General features: G+C 46.0%; 1 protein-coding gene across 1 annotated transcript in view; it reads left to right on the plus strand.

The window, feature by feature from the left end:
• The window catches only part of LOC308690176 (NLR family CARD domain-containing protein 3-like), a 47,024-nt gene that overhangs the window by 16,000 nt on the left and 7,614 nt on the right, over positions 1-23,410 (plus strand). The window lies entirely within an intron of this gene.

A 23,410-nucleotide genomic window follows, 5' to 3' on the forward strand; every position in this document is an offset into this window, starting at 1 on the left:
TTAGTCATCTTCTAAGCATCCATTCAGTCTTTTGTCTCTATTGTTTTGTGGTGCAAACGAGCCCCTTTCAGTGTCAGTCTCCCCCATGCACACATTCACACCTCTCCAGCCTGGTTATGGCTCTAAATATGCATTTATTTTGTCTGCATTATAGTTACTAACGACTGGCTATTCACAGGCTATTCATAGGGTTTCAATCCCTAATTTCTTTTATCAAAGTTCTTAATTTTTTTCTCAAATGCCCTTCTTGAATAAAGAAACATTTCAGTAACATTTCAGTTCACTATTTAGAAAAAAATCATAAAAGAATAACAGTTAGGTGGCAGGTGCACCCAGGGCTAGCTAGCATGTTAGCTTAGCACACCATCAATACACGACAATATATGAGATTAAAACCATGTTTGTGCTCCAAACTTTATAACGCAAGTCGAGTGTTTTAAATAATCTTCTGTGATCTAATTTGGCTTCAGATAAAAAAAAATCAGACAGAAAATATATTATTTTATAGTATTCTGCACGATGATAAAGTCTATATAGATTAGCATTACATTATAAATATAATCTATTATAATGAAAATACCTGGCATGTCTCGAAGAACACAGGCAGATCAAATATCATTGCAATCATGTTTATTGTCTTCAAAACATCTATATCTGCATGTTACAGTGATCTCTGTTAGCTCTGTGTGTGTTCGAGGCTTCCTGGAATGTCACATGATCATGGCTCTTCTTCATGTTCCATATATGGATTATTACTGTGCATATAGCGCCCTAAGGCTATTGGTATGAATTGAAAACACAGTAAATCTGTCATGATGTGGTTTTGTGTCCTGTCATGTTTAGTGGTTCCTGTGTCTGTCTATTAGTCATCCCAGGTGTTTCCCATGAACCACGCCCCCTTGTTATCCTGTCTAGCTCGTTTACCCCTGTATTTAAGCCCTGTGTTTCAGCCTGTCTTTGTAAGTTCTTGTTAGACTGTTTTTGTGTCTACAGTTACGCTGTTGTTCGGTTGTTCTGTTCCTGTGTTCTTGTCCTAGTTTGTTCAAGTTTACAATCTAATTAATAAAGTGTGCTGCAACTGGATCTTGCTTCATCTGTGCCTCAACCAACACACACCTGAACGTAACAGAAGAACTCACCAAACCTAGATCCAGCAGCCATGCCTACCTGGAGTCCTGATGTCCAGATCATCCGTCTTCGCCAAGAGAATCGCGCCATCGAGGATTATGTCGCAGAATTCCTCGAGCTGGCACATCTTGCACAAATGAGCATCCAGTGCTTGATGATCTTCTTCCGCGGGGGATTATCGGAACCACTCCGGTCTCTGATGCCCGAACCTGATCCGCACGGGTCTATAGAGAGGTTCCGTCCAGCTGGCCCTGTTGTGGAGCGGTTCCTTGTTTACTGTGGGCGAGGAGGGGAAGAAGCTCCCTGAACCCGCAGTGTCCCCTCAGACAGCGCTCAAGCCAGCCACCAGATCGGTCTATGGCCGCACAGGACCGATCTCCAGCGTGGCCGATCCTCCGTTAATGTCTGCACGTGCTGCCAGGAAGACCGTTCCTGTCACATCTGCCGATCCAGAGATGCTTAACGTCAGTCCTGCCGATCCAGAGACGCTTCACATCAGTCCTGCCGAGCCAGAGCTTCACGTCAGTCCTGCCGAGCCAGAGCTTCACGTCAGTTCTGCCGAGCCAGAGCTTCACGTCAGTCCTGCCGAGCCAGAGACTGTTCACGTCACGTCCGCCGATCCAGAGACTGTTCACGTCACGTCCGCCGATCCAGAGCCTGAGCTTCACGTCACGTCTCCCGATCCAGTGCTCCACGCCAGTCCAGCAGAGCCAGAGCCAGTCGCCTGCCCGCCAGAGCCAGTCGCCTGCCCGCCAGGGCCAGATCCAGTCGCCTGCCCGCCAGAGCCAGAGCCAGTCGCCTGACTGCCAGAACCAGAGCCAGTCGCCTGCCCGCCAGAACCAGAGCCAGTCGCCTGCCCGCCAGAACCAGAGCCAATCGTCTGCACAGTCGAATCAACTCCCTCTTCACCGCTGGTCCCGTCCAGCACAGAGCCTTCACCGCTGGTTCCGTCCAGCTCAAAGCCCTCTTCGCCGCTGGTTCCGTCCAGTTCAAAGCCCTCTTCGCCGCTGGTTCCGTCCAGCTCGGAGCCCTCTTCGCCGCTGGTCCCGTCCAGCTCAGAGACCTCTTCGCCGCTGGTCCCGCCCAGCTCAAGGCCCTCTTCGCCGCTGGTCCTGCCCAGCTCAAGGCCCTCTTCGCCGCCGGTCCTGCCCAGCTCAAGGCCCTCTTCGCCGCTGGTCCTGCAGAGCCCTCTTCGCAGCTGGTCCCGTCCGGCCCAGAGCCCTCATCGCCGATACAGTTCCCAGCACAGCCATGGCCGCCCGATGGACGGTCGTCTCCGCACTGGCCGCCCGATGGATGGTCGTCTCCTCCCTGGCCTCCTGAAGGGTCGTCTCCTCCCTGTATTTAAGCCCTGTGTTTCAGCCCTGTCTTTGTGAGTTCTTGTTGATAAATGACTCTTGCGCCCGACGCAAATCTAAAATGGGTTAGTCTGAAGTAGCTTCATTATTCATAGGTGTGGTTTGGGCGTAACGTGAAATAAACCAATCAGAGTGACATCTCACATTCCCTTTAAGAGCAGGCACGCTTGTTTCAAAGCGGATTGCTATTATAACAGCGGATTGCTATTATAACGGCACATTTGCCAGGCGCGGCCAGGAGCGTTCACGGCCGAGGAGACCGTAAAACACAGAGAAGTGACGTTGGGGATGGAGAAACACACCCAAATTAACTTCGGTTAAACAGGCGTATGATAATTTGGGTAAATGTGTAAGCTAGATGTATGCTTTTATAATTATCTATCTATCTATCTATCTATCTATCTATCTATCTATCGTAATAATGTATGATTTGCAAAAATTAAAACTGCTGCTTCTGTGTAGATGAGAGAATCAAAGTGTATGCGCGTTGTGCACTCGCTACATTGATTATGGCCAAGCATGCGCCCTTAAAATAGCATATAATAACATGCGCAACGCGCCACTGACTTTAAACTATTTTTTTTCGGTCAGTGGCGGAATTGTTTTCTAAACCTGCAAAATAGCATGAGGGAACGTTTGCGCCGGAACACGCCTCCTCTTTGCGCTGAACTGCCCCCGGGAGCGCAAGTGTATTTCTTAGTAAACCGACGTGCGTCTGTGGAAGGAAAAGTCCGCTTGTGTTGTTATTTTGAGTGCTGGACAACATTTTATGAAAGACTCTAAGTTTTATGTTTGTATGTTGTTTATGTGAAATTTTCTGTGCTGCCATTTTGGCCAGGACTCCCTGGAAGAAGAGATTTTATATCTCAATGGGACTATCCTGGTAAAATAAAGGATAAATAAATATATAAATATATATATATATATATATATGACAGGATATGTCCATATATGGGAGTTTTATGACAGGATATGTCCATATATATATATATGGGTTTTATGATAGGATATGTCCATATATGGGGGTTTTATGACATGATATGTCCATATATGGGAGTTTTATGACAGGATATGTCCATATATGGGGGCTGTATGACAGGATATGTCCATATATGGGGGTTTTATGACACCAGGTGATATGTGACCTTTGACCATGTATGTTTCTGGTGTGTTTATGGTGTTTATGACTGCAATCTGCTTGTGTGGCAAGGAGGTGAATGTTTTTCAGGGGTGTTTTTATTATAGCTGGATAATGAAATTATGAACATGAAGAGATCTGTCATGGATTTGGTTTTCAGATGGTGTTGCAGCCATAATGTCTGGGGAGAGAATAAAAATGGGGGATTGAGTTTAAGAAATAAAACTCATTGTTGGTAATAAATCAAAACATGTAAAATATATTTATATATAGGTTTAAGCTTTCAAAGTGAACTCCGCAGCTCTTTGAATTTTTGTGAGCAGAAGAAATGTTACAAATTAGCTTTTAAAAAATAAAAGCATTGCTGATAAATAAACCATATAAAATATATGAAATAAGACAACATTTATTTAAGTATAAATATTTTTAAAGTTAGTTTTAATCTTTTAAACACCATGTTGAAGACTCTGTTTGACGATGTCCTTTTCCTCAATGAGTTTAAGAAATAAATCCATTAGGCTATTGTTAAATTAAATAAAAACATATAAAATATATATGAGATAAGAATACAATTATCAAGTATAAGCATTTTAATCTAATACTGGTACACAATAATATACTGACTTGTACAGATAAATAAAACATAAAATAGTGAATAATAGCTCATATTATTTGAAATAAGACGTTAAATTATCAAGTATTTTAAAGGTAGTTTTAAACATGTGTTGAAGTGAACTTACCATCGGTGAAATTAGGCGGTCTCTGTGTCTCTGGTTAAAATAACAGAACAAAATAACAGAGCAGAAGAGATGTTTGCTCTCCGTTTGCTAAATTGAAAATGAAGATTGTTTCCATCATGGCAGGATATATCCATTACTACTCTTATCCATTGATTGTTATAAGTTAAATTGTCCCCCATCCTGTTGTTCTTGGAGAACGCGTGAAAGAAATAGGCCCCCAAAAATGACACCTCAATTCTGACACCTTTTGAAGATCAGATTTATTTTTCTAACATTTAAACTTAGAACACATTATTAGAACACCCGATGACTTTGAATACACATACATGACAGCTTAATGATTTTTTATATTTTCGTGCATTTATTTAAAGACTACATGTACCATAATATAAATTCTCTTGAGTGTTTCTCAGAGTGACAGAGCTGTGTGTTTTTAGCTAAAATGGCGTGACAGTCACAGCCGTGGGGGTTCCATAGACATAATGATTTTGTACTGTAACTGTATATTCTACCTGTATACCTAAACACTACCCTCACAGAAAACTTTCTCCGTTCTTTAAATTTTCAAAAATATAAATAAATATAATTTATAAGGTGTTTTGCTCATGGGACACATTTTGCTCAGGTCAAAAATATCTGAACCATACACAAACTTTATTAGGTGTGCAATTATTTTCCAGGAAATGCACAGCTAAAGTAGTTCCAGGCAGGTCTAGACACACACACACACACACACACACACACACACACACACACACACACACACACACACAAACAAACAAACAAACAAACAAACAAACATTCACATGCAGCTGTGCCCCACAACTTTATCAAAAATAGTTTTGCAACTGAAAAGCTACATGATATTTCTCTGAATTCATAAATACATCCAACATGTCTAAATCATTTAAGACCTCTATAATGAAGAAATGATGGTTGCACCTTCTAACTGTTTCTCTGGTGTCTCTTTTTTGTGGCTCTGTGAGGAAAGAGAAAATGAGCAAATGTATACAAAGGAAAGAGAAAATAGATACAATTACACAGAAGAATAAAGTTACAAATACCTAAAGCATTTCTGAACAACATGGCTACACACTAAACTTCCTTAAGAATAGAATTCACAACTACTGAGCATTATTTCATTTATGATTGTTCATAAGCAGTGTGTCTCAGAAAGCACAGTTATTGCGTATTTTTAAACATTAAAATTTATTATATTATATTTTCACATAAAACCGATCAAGTCTTGCTGCTGATATTTATTTCATTAGAATTCTGTTTGAGCCAGGTATACTGCCTAATCCCTGGAAAACTGTCTCTCCATAAATCAGTAAAACTATGATAATTAATTAAAGACCTAAGTGCTTCAGCCGAACAAGCATGAGGTTCCTCATGATTCCTATTCACAGCTTGATCTAAAGTACAGTTAAAATCTAGCCTGGCTAACGTCAGACCTCATCTCATTGAGACGTGGTCTGTGAACCACATGTTCATTTTCTCGTATTTGAGGCGCGGTTTACGAATGCCCAGAGCCGTTTATTGGGCGCTACAAATGTCTATCAAATGCGCCTGTACGTAGCTCATAGCCAATTGTTTCAATTATACCAGATGACGTATATAGAGTGACAGAAATTCGACGAGGAAGAAGATGATGGGTCAGAGATTTATGTGTACACGATGGCGTTCAGCGACTATTTCCGTTTGTGATCAAGTTCCTCTAAAGTAGCTTTTCTCATGGCAATGGCACATGATTCATTGAAAAGCCTCAGACTTGGAAAAAACATTACAATTTTTGGTCTCCGTTGATTTTTTGTAGAATCAAGAAAATGATTCAACTGTTCAACCGTATAGTAGGATACATTTGTTTTAGAAGTGGAACTTCCTTGAGAGGTTGCATCAATACTGTCTCCACAACTATCTGAGTATTCACTGTCAGAATCATAAAGAGAGCGTCCATCATGTTCCAAACCATCTCTAGAATCATTTTTTATACCCAGAGGAATCATCTTCATTAAACCGACGATTTCGCTGTAACGCGCAAGAATGCGTTCAAGCATATCGTTGGGAATAAACGGCGGGACATTTGAAAGAAAAACCTTTTTTGAAAGGTTGGACAGCGGTAGTACAGGAATGAGAGTATCTCTCACTGATACACCACACTCAACTAAATGATCCACCACAGTTAACTCCTTCAGAAAGATAACAATAGCCGGTAACACTTTAGAATACTGTTCCTTCATTAATGAATAATTAAACAGGAACAAACGAGTAATGTATTATTAACATTCTAGTAACTACTATTAACTAACAAGAAACTCTGATAGCGCTCAGATGAATGTAGTAGTTCATTATTAGCTAATCAATAACTACTATTTTTTTCATACCTCCCAGAGAACTACTATCTACAGGTTCATAATTAACATGAATAACGCATAATTTATAATAAAAGGTAATGGTAACCCACTAGTAATGACTCAAGTATTACTACATCATTCTAAAGGAACTACTAATTATTTGGATCAGTATCTAAAGTGAAAAACGTTTCGGTTACTCACGTAACCTCTGTTCTCTCTAGAAGAGGGAACGAGTATTGCGTAGTTAGCTTACGCTACGGGAAAGCCTTTCTTTCTCGAGATACTGAAGCCAAAAATTATCCTTAATTTTTATAATCTTGTCAACGCAGTGCGGCAGCCTGCAGACCTAGGGCAAGCTAACTAGCGTGCCCATTGGCTGCCCTGCGGCAACTGCAGCAGCCTACCGCTGAGCCCTTGGCGTGACGTCACGACCAATGAGCGCGCATGGCGCGCTTAATGCGTCACAGCCCGCGAAAAGGGGTGTGGCTTAGCGTATATAAACAGGGCTCGGAGGCTGCTTCTCTGGTTTCTGTCGCATGAAGCGAAATGAGCTCGTGGCGCGAGCACGGCGGGCTACGCAATACTCGTTCCCTCTTCTAGAGAGAACAGAGGTTACGTGAGTAACCGAAACGTTCTCTTACGAGAGGTTCTCTCGTATTGCGTAGTTAGCTTACGCTACGGGAACGCCCTTGTCAACGCCGTGCGCGCCCAGCATCCACTGAATGAGTCCCAGGGAGAGCCCGGGGAACGTGATAGCGGAGAGCCGGGCAGCCCGAAGAGGGCTAGCGCCGTACATAAGCACACACTAGGGGGTTAGGAGCGGCACGGCCGGTCCTAACTGCCAATTCCCTGTATAGTGCAGCTCAACCAGTAGAGCTAAATCACACAACGTAGCCCGCGCACAGATAGTGGGCTGGCATACGCGAGACTTAGACTGATAAGACTTTCGCCTGCAAGGCGGGAACATCCAGGTTGTAAAACCTAACAAACGTGGAGGGGGAGGCCCAGCCTGCCGCTGCACAAATGTCATGAATGGGAATCCCGCTGGACCATGCCCACGACGAGGCCATGCCTCTAGTGGAATGAGCTCGAACGCCCAATGGGCACTGCAGGTCTTTAGACGCATAAGCAGCAGCAATAGCGTCCACTATCCATCTGGACAGGCTGTGTTTCGAGGCGGCGAGACCCTTGGTGCGCCCACCAAACGAAACAAAGAGCTGATCCGAGCGCCTGAAAGCGGCGGACCGTGAAATGTAGTTTCTCAACGCCCTGACCGGGCAGAGGAGATTACTATCGGCCTCGCTGCCGTGCGTCGGCAGGGCTGAGAGGGAAATGACCTGTGCTCTGAAGGGAGTGCCCAAAATTTTTGGAACGTACCCATGCCTCGGTCTGAGAATGACTTTGGAGTCATTAGGTCCGAACTCGAGGCACGCGGCGTTAACAGATAACGCGTGAAGGTCTCCCACTCGTTTGACTGACGACAGTGCTATCAGAAAAACGGTTTTGAGCGTGAGGTATTTCATATCCACAGTTTCCAAGGGTTCGAAGGGATGCGCTCTCAGGGCCTCCAAGACCAGAGAGAGATCCCACATAGGAACCGAGGGGGGTCGCGGGGGGTTCATCCTCCTGGCTCCCCTAAGGAAGCGGATGACGAGCTCGTTCCTTCCTAATGCGCGGCCCTGCTCAGAAACCGAGAGCGCTGAAATGGCCGCAACATAGACTTTGAGCGTGGAGGGGGACCTGCCCGCGTCCAGTAGCTCTTGAAGGAAACACAGTACTCGCGATACCCCACATGTCTGTGGATCGAGCCCCTTAGCAGTGCACCATGTGTTAAACACTGACCATTTCGACATGTAGAGCCGCCTCGTAGAGGGGGCTCTAGATTGTATGATCGTGTTCATGACCCCGTCTGGCAGATTAGCGTGTAATCGTTGAGGCTCCACGCATGCAGAGACCAGCGCTCTGGATGGGGATGCCATATCGATCCGCGTGCTTGAGAGAGGAGGTCTCTCCTCACCGGTATCGGCCAGGGGGCTGAGTCTGCCAGCTGTATTAGATCCGGGAACCAAGCTTGGTTCTCCCAGCATGGGGCTATGAGGAGCACTGAGTGGCGCGCTTCCCTGATTCTCTCGATGACCTGAGGCAGCAGAGAGACCGGGGGAAAAGCGTACAACGGGCCGCTGGGCCAGATCTGGGCCAGCGCGTCCTCGTTCTTCGAGAAGAACTCTGGGCAGTGAGCGTTGTCTTTTGACGCAAAAAGGTCGACTTTCGCTCTGCCGAACCGTCGCCACAGTGACTGGACTGTTTGGGGGTGTAGAGACCACTCCCCAGGGGGAACGTTGTCCCTGGACAGTCTGTCGGGGCCCTCGTTCAGGTGGCCAGGCACATGCGCGGCTCTCAGCGAGCGCAGAGAGTGCTGAGCCCACACGAGGAGGCGTTCCGCCAGGGTGCAGAGCATCTTTGATCTGACACCGCCCTGGTGATTCACGTAGGCCACTACCGATGTATTGTCCGTACGGACTAGAACATGGTGACCGTGGAGGAATGGGAGGAAGTGTTTGAGCGCTTTCTCGACCGCGAGCATCTCTAGACAGTTTATGTGTAGGAGATTCTCCTGGTCTGACCAGCGGCCATAGACCGGTCTGCCTTCGAAGAGCGCTCCCCAACCTAGGTTGGAAGCGTCTGTCGAGACAACTTTCCGGTGTGAAATCACTCCCATAGTCACTCCTGTGTGATACCATTCGGCTGCCAGCCAGGGCTGCAGGGCTGAAATGCATCCCTGATTCACTCTGACTCGCAAGCCGCCGGCCGCCCAGGCTCGGTGGGGCACGCGCATTTTCAGCCAGCGTTGGAGCGGGCGCATGCGCAGTAAACCCAGCTGGAGCACTGCTGCAGCTGAGGCCATATGCCCCAGGATACGCTGGAATGTCCTCAGCGGAACCCGGCTGCCTATTTGGAGGGATGCGGCGAGAAGGCGGATGCGGCGCGCGCGCTGCTCCGACAGTCTGGCCGTCATAGCCACCGAGTCCAGTTCTATTCCAAGAAAGGAAATTGACTGACGGGGTGATAGCGAGCTCTTGGTCCAGTTGACCGAGAGACCCAGCTCCTCCAGATGGCTGAGAAGCGCTGTTCTGTGAGACACAAGTTCCGTCTCTGACTGCGCTAGAATAAGCCAATCGTCCAGATAATTCAGTATTCGCATTCCCTGTTTCCTCAGGGGAGCGAGGGCCGTGTCCATGCATTTCGTAAATGTACGGGGTGCCAAAGACAGGCCGAACGGCAGGACTGTGTACTGATATACTCGACCCTCGAAGGCGAATCTCAAGAATGGCCTGTGACGGGGAGTTATCTGGATCTGAAAGTATGCGTCTTTTAGATCGAGAGAGATAAACCAGTCTCCTGGGCGAATCTGCGCGAGGATTTTTCTGGTTGTGATCATCTTGAACGGCCGTCTCATGAGGGCTTTGTTCAGATGTCTCAGATCTAAAATAGGTCTGAACGCTCCGTCCTTCTTGGGCACGAGGAAGTAGCGGCTGTAAAAGCCCGACTCGCTCAAAGAAGGATGAACCTGTTCTATAGCCCCTTTGCGCAGCAGCTTCGCTATTTCTGCTTGAAGCAAGTGCGCCGCTTCTGAACTCACTCTCGTCTCCGTCTGTGCTGTATAGCGCGGAGGGCGACGAGCGAATTGAAGCGAATAGCCGTGTTTTATAGTTTTCAGCACCCATTCTGACGCGCCCTGAATCGCTTCCCATGCTTCCGCATGCATAGCTAGGGGTCGAATGGTCTCTGGGCTCAGATCGCCGCGCTGCGCGGGATGGGGAGCCTGTATCAGAGAGAAAGGCGCGGCGCGCGCGCCGCTGGTGCTCGAACACGGGGGCTGGTAAACAGTATTGGCCGACTGTACAGCGTTCAGTAGCTCGGTCCCATCGGATGGAGCGTGATTTGCTGTCAAACAACCCAGGCGCGAGAGAGGCGTGGGGATTATCATGTCTACAAGTGAGTGCGCGTGCTCGTGAGCGGGCGCAGGGTTTACACTTATGACACGGCCAGTGTTTGGGAGCTTTAGAGGATCCGTGACCCAAGGTAACTGGCTGGCAGAGCGAGCAGCGGGTAGGTGTGAGCACAAGGTTGTGGGCACATTTCCTACATTTAATACTCGAGCGGCTTGCGACCGCTTTATGAGAGAGCGCTCTGTACGCGTTACCATGGGGACCCTGTTTGTGTGAAGCAGTGAGCACATGGGAGTGGGCACATTTTCTACACTTATAACACCCTCGGCTTGAGCCGCTGTTGCCCGGGGTAACCAAGTGGCAGAGCGAGTTACAGGTAGATGTGAGCACAGAGTTGTGGGCACATTTACTACACTTATTACTCGAGCGGCGTGTGACCGCTTTATGAGAGAGCGCTCTGAACGCGTTACCATGGGGATCGTGTTTGTGTGAAGCAGTGAGCACGTGGGAGTGGGCACATTTTCTACACTTACAACACCTTCGGCCGGAGCCGGAAAGCCCGAATTTACACTCTTTCTGAGATTTATTTGGGCCGCCGTAAAAACGGCGTTTGTGTGCAGGCGAGCGAGTGGTATTACTGGCTCGTTGGCTGCGGTGTAAGCTGCTGCAGTAGCCTGCACTGAGGGGACTGACAGAGCTGGGCGTTTTGATGGCGGTCCGGCCGCAGCGGGACTCAGCCATCTCTTCCTCCCTGCGGGTGCTAGGAGGACTTCGCGGGCTCAGACTTCAGCGTTATCTTGGGACGCGGACCCCGGGGGGGCGGCGGTCTGTGACGGCTGGTCGAGCGCGACCTAGGGCGGCCGCCCTGGCGTCGCTGCGAAGTGGTTGGTGGCCGAGACGAGCGCTGTGTGGAGCTGCGCGCAGGAGGCTGAGCTTGAGAGCGGCCTGCGGCTGGGCTCGAGCGGCGAGGCAGGAAGAGATTCATAGCCTGCGACGCCTTCTGCACTTCAGAGAAGCGGTCCACAATCCCGCTGACCGCAGGGCCGAAGAGGCCGGTGGGCGAGAGCGGGGCGTTGAGGAAGACAGCGCGTTCTGACTCACTCATATCCGCCAGCGTCAACCATAAGTGTCTGTCGATGACGGTGAGCGCGGCCATAGATCTGCCGATGGCTTGTGCAGCGGTCTTAGTAGCACGGAGCGAAAGGTCCGTCGCGCTGCGCAGATCTGTTAAGGCTGTATGATCCGAGCCCTTCTCGTCCAATTCGCGGAGGAGGTCGGCTTGCAGGATCTGAAGAACAGCCATCGAGTGCAGGGCAGAAGCAGCTTGGCCGGAGGCGGCGAATGCGCGGCCGGCGAGAGCTGATGTGGTCCTGCAGGCTTTAGACGGCAGGGCAGACTTTGAGCGCCATCTAGCAGACGGCGGGCAAAGGTGCGTTGCCACCGCTTCCTCAACGGAAGGGATGCCGGTATAGCCTTTCTCGGCGGCCCCGTCCACCTGGGAGAGAGCCGAGGAGACAGACGAGCGGAGTCTAGCGGAGAAGGGCGCGTTCCACGACTTCGACAGCTCCTGGTGGAGCTCAGGCAGGAAGGGTGCTGACCTAGAGGCTGGCGCTTGGCGGCGGCTAGGCAGAAAACACCCGTCGAGTCGGTTAGGCGCGGGCTCCTTGGGTGGGGACCAGTCCAACCCCAGTCGGTCGACCGCTTTGGTGAGGAGGCGGATAAGCTCCGCGTCGACACTGGAGCGGGACCTGCCAGACTCAGGAGTCGAGGAGGCGGAGCGGTGAGAGCCCGACCACTCCTCGCTGTCCGAAGCAAGCAGAGAGCAGCTGTCAGCGGCGTCATCTGCTTCATCCCCTGAGGCGACGGCAGTGCGGGCAGTAGCCGGCCGCTGCGCGTCGGTGAAGGGCGGGGGAGAAGGAGAAAGCGAGGCTCGCGGGAGGGGCTCCGGCGAGCGCTCAGCTATAACCACCGGCTCTGGAGGCCTTTGAGAGCGGCGTTTCTTCTTACGCGGCCCTGAAGAGGCAGCCGGGGAAGGTGGAGGATCGTCAAACATGGCGAGTCGAGCCCGCAGGGTCGACATCGGCAAGTCCTCACACTGTTCGCAGCCGCCCGAGGAGAGGGCGCGGGCTGCGTGGTCGAAGCCCAGGCAGAGAGCGCAAACCACGTGGCGGTCTCCATCGCTGAGCGGGGCTCTGCACGAGCCACAGGATGAGCGAGGCATTTGCAACAACGCCTCGCGCTCTTTTAGATGCAAAAGTGTGTCGCGGGGCGAACACACAAACACATACAAAACAGAGCAGTAAAGGATATGATCGCCGGATAGCGAAGCAGGCAGGGAAAGCTGAAGGCGGCGAAGGCGGCCGGCGTCCTCAGGCTGAGATCCTCGGCGTGCTGGTCGCTTGTTTCGACGGCGGCTTCCTCAGAGAGCAGCGATGCGAAGAGCTTCGCTGAAAAGACAGAAATCAGAGAAGCAGCCTCCGAGCCCTGTTTATATACGCTAAGCCACACCCCTTTTCGCGGGCTGTGACGCATTAAGCGCGCCAAGCGCGCTCATTGGTCGTGACGTCACGCCAAGGGCTCAGCGGTAGGCTGCTGCAGTTGCCGCAGGGCAGCCAATGGGCACGCTAGTTAGCTTGCCCTAGGTCTGCAGGCTGCCGCACTGCGTTGACAAGATTATAAAAATTAAGGATAATTTTTGGCTTCAGTATCTCGAGAAAGAAAGGCTTTCCCGTAGCGTAAGCTAACTACGCAATACGAGAGAACCTCTCGTAAGAGAACATAATAACTACCTAATATTGACTGAAGTCATTGTAAGCTTTTGAGATTTTTGTAAGATTTTGAATGGCAATTCCTTCCAATGGATTTGGTAACACTTCAGTCATTACTAGTGTGTTCCCATGATCTTCACTTTAGAATACTGATCCAAATAATTAGTAGTTCCTTTAGAAAGATGTAGTAACACTTGATTCATTACTATCCAAAACCTTACAAAAGCCTTACAAGCTTACAATGACTTCAGTCAATATTAGGTAGTTATCATGTTTTTCACTTTAGAATACTGATCCAAATAATTATTAGTTAAAATTATGTGTGTGTGTGTGTGTGAGAGAGAGAGAGAGAGAGAGAGAGAGAGAGAGAGAGAGAGAGAGAGAGAGAGAGAGAGATAATGACCACATCCTCAATGACACCATGTTTGATTCCTCATCGAATATCACACCAAGAAACAGCTACGATACTTCAGTGAACATTAATGGAAAACAAATGTTAAAAGGTTTAGGATTATACATCATTAACGGCAAAACTCGTGGAGATACATTAGGTAGATTCACTTACTGCTCCAGATTAGGAACCAGTGTGGTTGATTATTCAATAACAGATATTGATCAAAGCTTTATTAATGCCTTCACAGTCAGACCTCAGCTCCCGATTTCTGATCTCTGCCAAACTGTGCTCTATCTGAAAGCCCCATGTCAAATAACTAAAACTGCTCCACTTGAATCTGAAAAACTGATTCCTTTGAAACATAAACTCAAATGGAATCAATCCAACTCAGAACAATTCAAAGAAAATATGAACAGCCCTACTATATTAAAAATGCTGGATGAATTTATGTCCACTGATTTCAGTTTAGATGTTAATGGAATAAGTTCAGCAACAAAAAACTTAAATTACATATTCAAAACATTGATGACTCTATCTAACATTAAACATCAAAGCAAACATAAAACAAATCGACAGAGAATGAGAAAGGATGTCTGGTTCGATGATGAATGTGCCGGTCTCAGACAAGAACTCAGGAGACTTTCCAACAAAAAGCACAAAGATCCGTCCAGCCAGACATTACGGCTTTCTTACTCAGACTGTCTGCAAAATTACAAAAGACTTTTGTGGAACAAAAGAGAAAGATATTTTAAAACCAAAATTGAAGAAATTGATGATTTAATAGATCAAAACACTTTCTGGAACCTATATAAAAAACTCGAAAACCCCAAATTAGAGATGTCACTCTAGAATGGCACAATTTGGAAATCTTACTTTGAACATCTGTATCAAAAAACTGAACCTTCTGACCTCAACCAACCTCAGAGTAAAATGAAGAAAACACTAGAAGACTTAGAGAAAACAATTAAAAATGCATCCATTAGATAAATCTATAACAATATCTGAAATATTAGAACATATTACAGTTTTTTCCAATTGCTAAAACACAATTTTGCAAACTAGGCTGGTTTTATCAAAATACTTAACACAATTTACAAAACCACACACCCAAACTGCAAAATACCTCATATATCCTTGATCAAAAATGAAGCACTGCAACCAAAACTACACATAGCAATATCAAAATCAAACTTTTGCATGAAATGGCACACACTTCATTCATATTACCAGATTTCTGTCTAACCAACTACACACTGTTGGGCATAATGAAAAGCACTCTCATCTTTAGTATGCTTTGCCATAATACTAAAATAGTTCAAATTGTAGAAAATTCTTCAGATTGTTACAGTTTTTCTCAGTCGCTTTGGTGCATTTCTCACATCACTATTTACATTTGCACCACAGTTAATGCAGTTCTCAAAACAATTAGTACAAACTGCAAAACCTAGCTGATAACCTTCAAAAGTGTGTCACTTGCTCAAAATGGAGAGCTCATTCCTCAAAAGCAAGTATTTGTGTCAATGAAAGTGTCAGTGTCATCAGGATGAAAAGTCCTGACACCATTGTTATGAACAAGATAGTCAAATGGCTTTGTCATGTTTTCATTATGACAGTTTACTCTGTAAATGTTTTCCAATGCAAAAAAGTCAGATCTTGGTGACACTACCTGAAAATGCTCAAGACAGCACTATATACTATATGCACAGCCATTTGAAAAATACAGTAAAGTTACACATTACTGTATTTAGTGAGGTAACTGAGTAAAAGACACTGAATATGTATGTTTCACATTTTTACTGCATATGCTCTTTGCAATTCTAATTTGTTCACAGCATTGTGCAAAAGAACAAATACACCATTATTTACAACAAACATAAACTCCCTTTGGGTAGAGCTGTGCACAACTGTAAACAATATTGCAGTACATATTGGAACTGAACATACAACATACATAGTACTGTAATCATTCATGCACATCCAGACGCTCCTCTCTGTCTGACCAAATAATTTCATCTACATCACAGCGAATATTAGGAGACATTTTCAAGAAAAAAAAAAAGATTTAAAAAAATGTGTAAAATTTGCTCGACAGATTTTGACAACTAGTTCAACATTTTTGTATGTAATGACTCAAGCAATGAAATGAGGACTATTAGTTTTATATGGAATGACTATTCAGCATTCACAAGTATAGATAATTTTGACTGACATGACATAAGCAAATTATATTGTTATAAACAGCAGAGAGTTGTATGAAAGCAATTGATGCATGTCCAAAAGCATTTGCAATTTGTTGGAAGGAATGTGAAACTGCTACTATGATGTGCACAAATGACTAAATGCTGTGGAGGTTGAACTAACTGTTGTGCAAATGTAAATAGTGATGTGAGAAATGCACCAAAACAACTGAGAAAAACTGTAACATGCACAGAAATATTTGCAGATACACACACATGCTGTTGAAACATTTATTTTTTTTATTTTTCACCAAACAAGTCATTGCAACATATGCACAGCAGAGATATTTACATTGGACTGAACAAAAATATGCTCACAAAAAAACAGTAAACTGAAAAAGATTGAAGTGTTAACAATTAAGCATAGAGGTGTTTGGTCAGGTGACACATGTAATGGCCAATTAGCTCATGTAGTGTCATTTTGAATGGCAGTGTCTTGAAATGGCAAACATGTGAATTTATGTCAGATTGTTGTGTCTTATGCAGAGAACCATGTTCAGTGCATTTGAAAAGTGCCATTTTGAATTGCAAAATGTGTGTAAAGCAGAAAATGTGTTTAGACTTTTGGAGACTTGAGAAGAGGTTTTGCTAGCCTGGGAAAACCCAGACAACTTCCGGCAAATTTAGATTTGCTCTGCAAGTTAGTCTTGCAAAGAGCTCATTCAAGTCCATATCTAGCCTATCCAATTGACCGTTCGCAAAGACCCGCCCCCCTTAGTTACTGTTGTTATGTCCGACAAGCAACGCCGTTCTCACGCCACAGGCCACACCTTGTTCTCACGCAGTGAAAAATGCATCGCGTTGACAACACGCTGACAGACAGGACAGACCAGGTTACTTTTCGGTTACGTTTGATATTAAACATATTAAACAAAGTCTCACCTTTCAAATTTGGTCATTTTTTAAAAGAAATTTAAACAATAAATACCGTTTTGTTGCTCTTTAATGTGCCGTGACAGATCGCTGTAGAGCATCAGTTAAAGCTGCTCGTGAACCGATCATCTCTTCCTTCTAGTTCATTTATAGTCTCAAATAAACGTGAACAAAAATAAGAAGGAATGTTGTTTTAACCATGGAAAGGCGTCAGTACACTCTGTTTTTCAAGTTCAAATCCTCCTATGTTAATCTACTAACTCTCCTGACTGCTTTGTCGGACAAAATGGCGGATGGCGAAGTATGATTGAAGTCAGATCACCTGTCAATCAAGCTCCCTGCGAAGGGTCAATTGCGCCCAGAGGAATTTGAGCGACGTCCACGCCAACGTCCGTTGGTGAAGCGCACCAACTTTTAAAAGCATTATTATATTCAAATTGCAAACACATGAGGACAGTCTCCATAAAAGACCCACTGGCAGATGAACGTGCTACTACATTTCTCTCCGAAACGGTTGGAAATTAAATTAGATTTAATAGAGGATTTTAACTGTGACAAGATGATTGACAGGGCAGTTTACATGACGGGATGCACGCGACAGATCCGTCCGATAAAGATGATAAAGTAGTATACATTCAAAAGTAAATACATTTTCATCACAAAAAGAGTACATACTTTTATGGCGTAGTGTAACTTAGGCGAATTTGGACGCAGCATATGGCTTTACACATGACGATCGCTCTGATTGGTTTTAGGAGTTTTAGGTCTATCCAATTGCGCCCAGAGGCATTTGAGCGACGTCCGTTGGTGACGCCCCTTTGGAAATGATTTGTCTATGGAGCTTTGCCAGACCATAACTCAATTACTACTAATGCTGCGTTCACACCAAACGCGAATATGCGTCTGGCGCGAGTGATTTCAATGTTAAGTCAATGGTAAGACGCATTTACGCGCGTCTGGAGGTCTAGTTCGCACGAATGGCACGAATTGAGCGTCTGGTGCGTTAGCGCGTTGCGCGCGAATGATTTTATTAGTGCTATTTGTGCATTCACGCGTTTGACGCGAATTCGGGTCTGCCGCCCAAGTTGAAAAATCTGAACTTCTGCGTCAATTCGCGCCGCGTTAACCAATCAGGAGCCTGCTTGCTGCTGTCACGTGGTGAACTGAGAGTTTATAATGTTATTTTATGTTTGGCCTCAATATTTTGTAATATGACTAAAATGCACAACAAAGCAAATCTTTCACATAAAAAACTCGATTTCAATATGAGAGATACTCATTTGTATTGAATGGTATTTATTCCATATCTATTCTAGATTATATGAAACTTTAATCTAATGTAAAGACAACAAACACAATTTAGTGTATAAAAACTTTTCAAAAAATCACAGGACAGGTTTCACTTTTGGAGGCTGGCTCCATTTATTGTCAAAACAAAAATAAATGACAGATTAGGTGTGGGAGAGGGTGAACCTCGCGCCGGGCTGTACAGCGCAGGCTCGTCAGGCAGAGACCACTCGAGGCCGAGGCTTTATACGGCCCCCGGATTTCGCCCCCGGATTTCGCCTTTGACGCGCGTAAATTTCGCTTCAAACTTTTGATTTTACACGCGTCAATTTCGCTCTTGACGCGCGAATGCACACAAAGTGGTCACGTGTATAACTAGACGCGGCAGGCGCGAATTTAGACGCATATTCACGTTTGGTGTGAACGCAGCATGAGAATGGTCTGGTTTTAACCAGGCTAAGGTTTTGCTCTATGTGTGTTACAATATGTTATATATTGTCAGAAGGATGTGACAGACCATGTATGGTTGAACTGTGAGTCCTGTGTATTTGACGTCATTGAGATGCGCGAGCACGTGAAGTAAAGTGAAAGCACTGAGAAGCATGCGGTTGTGAGATTCTTTTATTTATATAAAAATAGAGAGATTGACAGAGAGAATCAAGCTTAACATGGTGGCAGCGGTAAAGTACGATATAAAAGTGAAATATTAAGTTTGCTATCAAGAAAGCAACTGCGAGAGACGAGGTCCGATCATGGAGGGTGCGTTCGGATTGAAACCGCCAGCAAATTTTGACTGGAATGCCACGTGCATACCCAAAGCTTGGAAAGCGTGGGAAGAGGAGTTTTCCCTGTACATGGATTTGTCGCTTACAGACGCGGACAACAAAACGAAGGTAAAAGTTTTCCAATATCTAATCGGAGAAACAGGAAGAGAACTGTGTAAGACGCTGAGCGCGGCGTTGCCGGCTGACGGCGAGCTGACGCTGGAATGGCTGTTAACCGCGTTCAGAAATCATTGCAATCCAGCACCGAATGAAACTGTGGAAAGATACAAATTTTTCTCCAGAAATCAGAACTCAGGCGAAACGTTTGACAAGTATGTTACTGACTTGAAAGTGCTGGCTGACACATGCAATTTTGGATCGGCGAGAGATTCTCTGATTAGAGACAGAATAGTATGCGGCATAATGAACTCGCACGTGAGAGAACGCCTATTAAGAGAGACGGACCTGACACTTGAGAAATGTGTGAGGATATGTAAAGCATCAGAACTGTCAAAAGAGAATGTGATGACTATTGAGGGTCAGAAATCGGAAGTACACGCAGTTCAGAGAGTTAGACAGGCCCAGAGTGCAAAACAAACACAACCAGCTAAGTGCAAATTCTGTGGAAAACAGCATGAGTGGAAAAAACAGAGTTGCCCTGCTTACGGAAAGCAGTGCAGGAAATGTGGCAAGCTGAACCATTTTGCATCCACATGCAAAACAAAAGAGAAAATGCGAAAAGGAATACACAGTGTTGCAGAAATGGAAGAAGAACCGTATCAAGAAATCCTAAGCCTTAGTTCACAAGAGGACAAACATGAAAAACAACTGTTTGCAACCATGCTGATAGGTGAGAGGCCAGTAAAATTTCAACTAGACTGCGGAGCCAGTTGCAACGTCATACCCATTCAACTGTTAAACCCTGACACAGTAATGGAAAAGACTGAACAGATTCTGGTCATGTATAACAAGAGCACTTTGAAACCCATAGGGAAGTGCAGAATAAAAATAAGAAATCCCAGAAACAGAAAACTTTATCGTCTGGAGTTCATTGTAGTGGAGGAAAGCTCATCAGTGCCCCTGCTAGGAAACAAGGCTGTACAAGCAATGGATCTGGTAAGAATACAGCATGAAAACATTATGGCAATTGATGATATTGTTACCACAGAGAGATGCAAAGAAAACGAAACGTGGGACAAGAAAGACATATGTCACGGGGTGACAAATAAGCCCGGGACTATCCCTGCTAGAGAAATGTCCCCGCTGAGATTTGGGAAGCGAAACACCGTCCCAAAGCCTGGGTGAGTGCCTGTCGCTATGGTAACCTAGTGGCGGATTGACAGCAGGTGTGGGTAATTTGCACTGAGCGTTTGAATGGGGCCACACTAGCTCATGAGAGTATAAAAAGTCAGAGGAAGAGAAAGTGAGGGTGGTTCTTCCCCGCGGGGGTTGTGAGAGAGAGACGCGCAGCACGTGAGCGGCCGTGGCCGCGGTCGCGGCGGGAGGCCGCGGGAGAGAGAGGCACGAGCAGAGAGGGACACGACGAGAGTGAGAGGTGAGGCGCGCAGCACGTGAGCGGCCGTGGCCGCGGTCGCGGCGGGAGAGAGAGGATGAGAGAGAGACAGACGAGAGAGACAGATGGGAGAGCCAGAGAAAACTTCGGCTGGATTGCGGGCGGAAGCCGTGGTACACTGAGTCTGTTGAATTGCAGTTTTTATTGTAGAAATGAGCACGAGTGAAACCTTACAGTGTGTGGTGGAAATGTGAGTGTGGGAATTGTTTCTGCTGTTCACTCGCAATCACAGCTGTCTGTTCCTCCCTCTGTCTGAGTCCAGTGAAGAGCCTGCTAATGCTGTGAGTTACACGTGTCTATTCCTCTCCCTGCCTGAGTCCAGTGAACAGCCGGCTAATGCTGTGCTGAGATACGCAAAGAGCTCGCTGAAGAAGAGAACGCGGAAGCTGTGAATTATGTTCATTACTCTCTCTGTCTGAAGGTGCTGAGAAACGCGAAGAGCTCGCTGAAGAAGAGAACGCGGAAGCTGTGAATTATGTTCATTCCTCTCTCTGTCTGAAGGTGCTGAGAAACGCGAAGAGCTCGCTGAAGAAGAGAATGCGGAAGCTGTGAATTATGTTCATTCCTCTCTCTGTCTGAAGGTGCTGAGAAACGCGAAGAGCTCGCTGAAGAAGAGAACGCGGAAGCTGTGAATTATGTTCATTCCTCTCTCTGTCCGAAGGTGCTGAGAAACGCAAAGAGATGCATGAAGAGAATGCCGAAGAGACTTTTAAAAACTTTTTATTTATTTAATAAAGAACATTTATTTTTAATTCTGTGTCTGTCTCCTTTGTGTCCACGGTCAGCTCCTCAGGGGCGGCACGCAAGCGAAGGGGTGGGCGGCCCGCTGGCGCTCCACCCCGACCTGTGACACATACAACGAGAGTATGCTGATGTATTTGAGGGAGATGGATGCCTGGAAGGGAAATATAATCTCGAGGTGGATCCTGAAGTTAAAACGTTGAGGCTTCCAAAGCGCAGAGTTCCGGTGGCACTAATGAAACATCTAAAAGACGAACTAGGAAGCCTGGCAGAGAGAGGCATCATAGCTCAGGTAGAAAAGAGCACAGATTGGATTAGCAGCATGGTGGTGGTGAAGAAACCAAGTGGGAAATTAAGAATTTGTATTGACCCAAGACCACTAAACAAAGCACTTAAGCGTCAACACTTCCCCCTTCCTACCATAGACGATGTTCTCCCGGATCTGACCAAGGCGAGAGTTTTCACAGTGTGTGATGTAAAGGACGGATTCTGGCATGTAAGGCTTTCAGAAGAGTCAAGTTATCTTACTACTTTCGCTACTCCGTTTGGCAGGTATAGATGGATCAGAATGCCCATGGGGATCAGCCCGGCTCCAGAAGTTTTCCAGCACAGGTTGACTCAGGCGTTGGAGGGGCTCCCAGGGATCCGGATAATAGCAGATGACATCCTCATCTGTGGGGAAGGCGATAATGATGAGACAGCTGAGAAAGATCATAACGAAAAACTAAGACAACTACTGGAGCGATGTAGAAACAGAAACATCAAACTAAATTTCAACAAACTCAGGCTGAAACAGAAAGAGGTGCCATACATCGGACACAGACTGACTTCAGAGGGTCTAAAGATTGATCCAGAGAAGGTGAGAGCCATAGTGGAGATGCCCAGGCCGTCAGATGTGAAGGGGCTGCAGAGATTATTTGGTATGGTGAACTATCTGTCCAAATTTTGTGCACACTTGTCGGATAGCTGCGACACATTAAGACAACTGACACACAGAGATGTGGTGTGGGAGTGGACTGATATACAGGAAGAAGCATTCAATAAATTGAAACAAATGATTGCCTCTGCACCCGTCTTGAAAAATTATAATCCAGAAGAAGACCTGGTTCTTCAGTGTGACTCCTCAGAGACAGGGCTGGGTGCAGCACTTCTGCAGGCAGGACAACCAGTTGCTTTTTGCAGCAGAGCACTTACACCCACAGAAAAGGGGTATGCTCAAATAGAGAAAGAATGCCTGGCAATTCTGTTTGGGATGGAGAAATTCCACCAGTACACCTATGGTCGGAATGTAGAAGTCCATTCGGACCACAAACCCCTTGAAACTATCACAAGAAAGCCACTTCTAGACGCACCTAAGAGATTGCAGAGAATGCTTTTGAGGCTTCAACGATATGATATCAATGTTGTCTATGTTCCAGGTCGACTAATGTACCTAGCAGACACCCTCAGCAGAGCGTACTTACCGGAGTGTGCTTCAGAAGGATCCGTAGAGACAGAAATTGAGACGATTAACATGCTGCAGTACCTGCCCATATCAGAAGGAAGTCTACAGAAGATACAGACAGAAACGGCTAGGGATGGGACATCTCAGATATTACAGCAAGTGATAGTACAAGGATGGCCGGAAGAGAAAACTCAGTTGAAAGCGGAGGTGAGACCATTTTTTTCAGTAAGAGAAGAGCTTAGTGTGCAACATGGTGTGATTTTCAGAGGAGAGAGAGCTGTAATACCAGCAAAGCTAAGAACAGAAATCATGGAGAGAATTCATGCATCACACTTGGGCATAGAAAGCTGCTTACGCCGAGCAAGAGACTGTGTATACTGGCCTGGGATGAGTGCCGCCATAAGAGCATACATAGGAAACTGTGCAGTCTGCAGAGCAGTGGATGCACGGCAGCAGAAAGAGACAATGTGCCCACATGACATTCCTATGAGACCATGGTCAAAAGTGGGAACAGATTTGTTTTCATTTAACAACAGAGCATATCTCATCACAGTGGATTACTTTTCAAACTTCTGGGAAGTAGACTGTCTCACAGACACCAGGTCAAGTACAGTGATACACAAGTTAAAGGCCCATTTTGCACGACACGGGATCCCAGACA

This window comes from Scardinius erythrophthalmus, assembly GCF_964197995.2.
Source record: "Scardinius erythrophthalmus genome assembly, chromosome: 4".
Taxonomy (NCBI): domain Eukaryota; kingdom Metazoa; phylum Chordata; class Actinopteri; order Cypriniformes; family Leuciscidae; genus Scardinius; species Scardinius erythrophthalmus.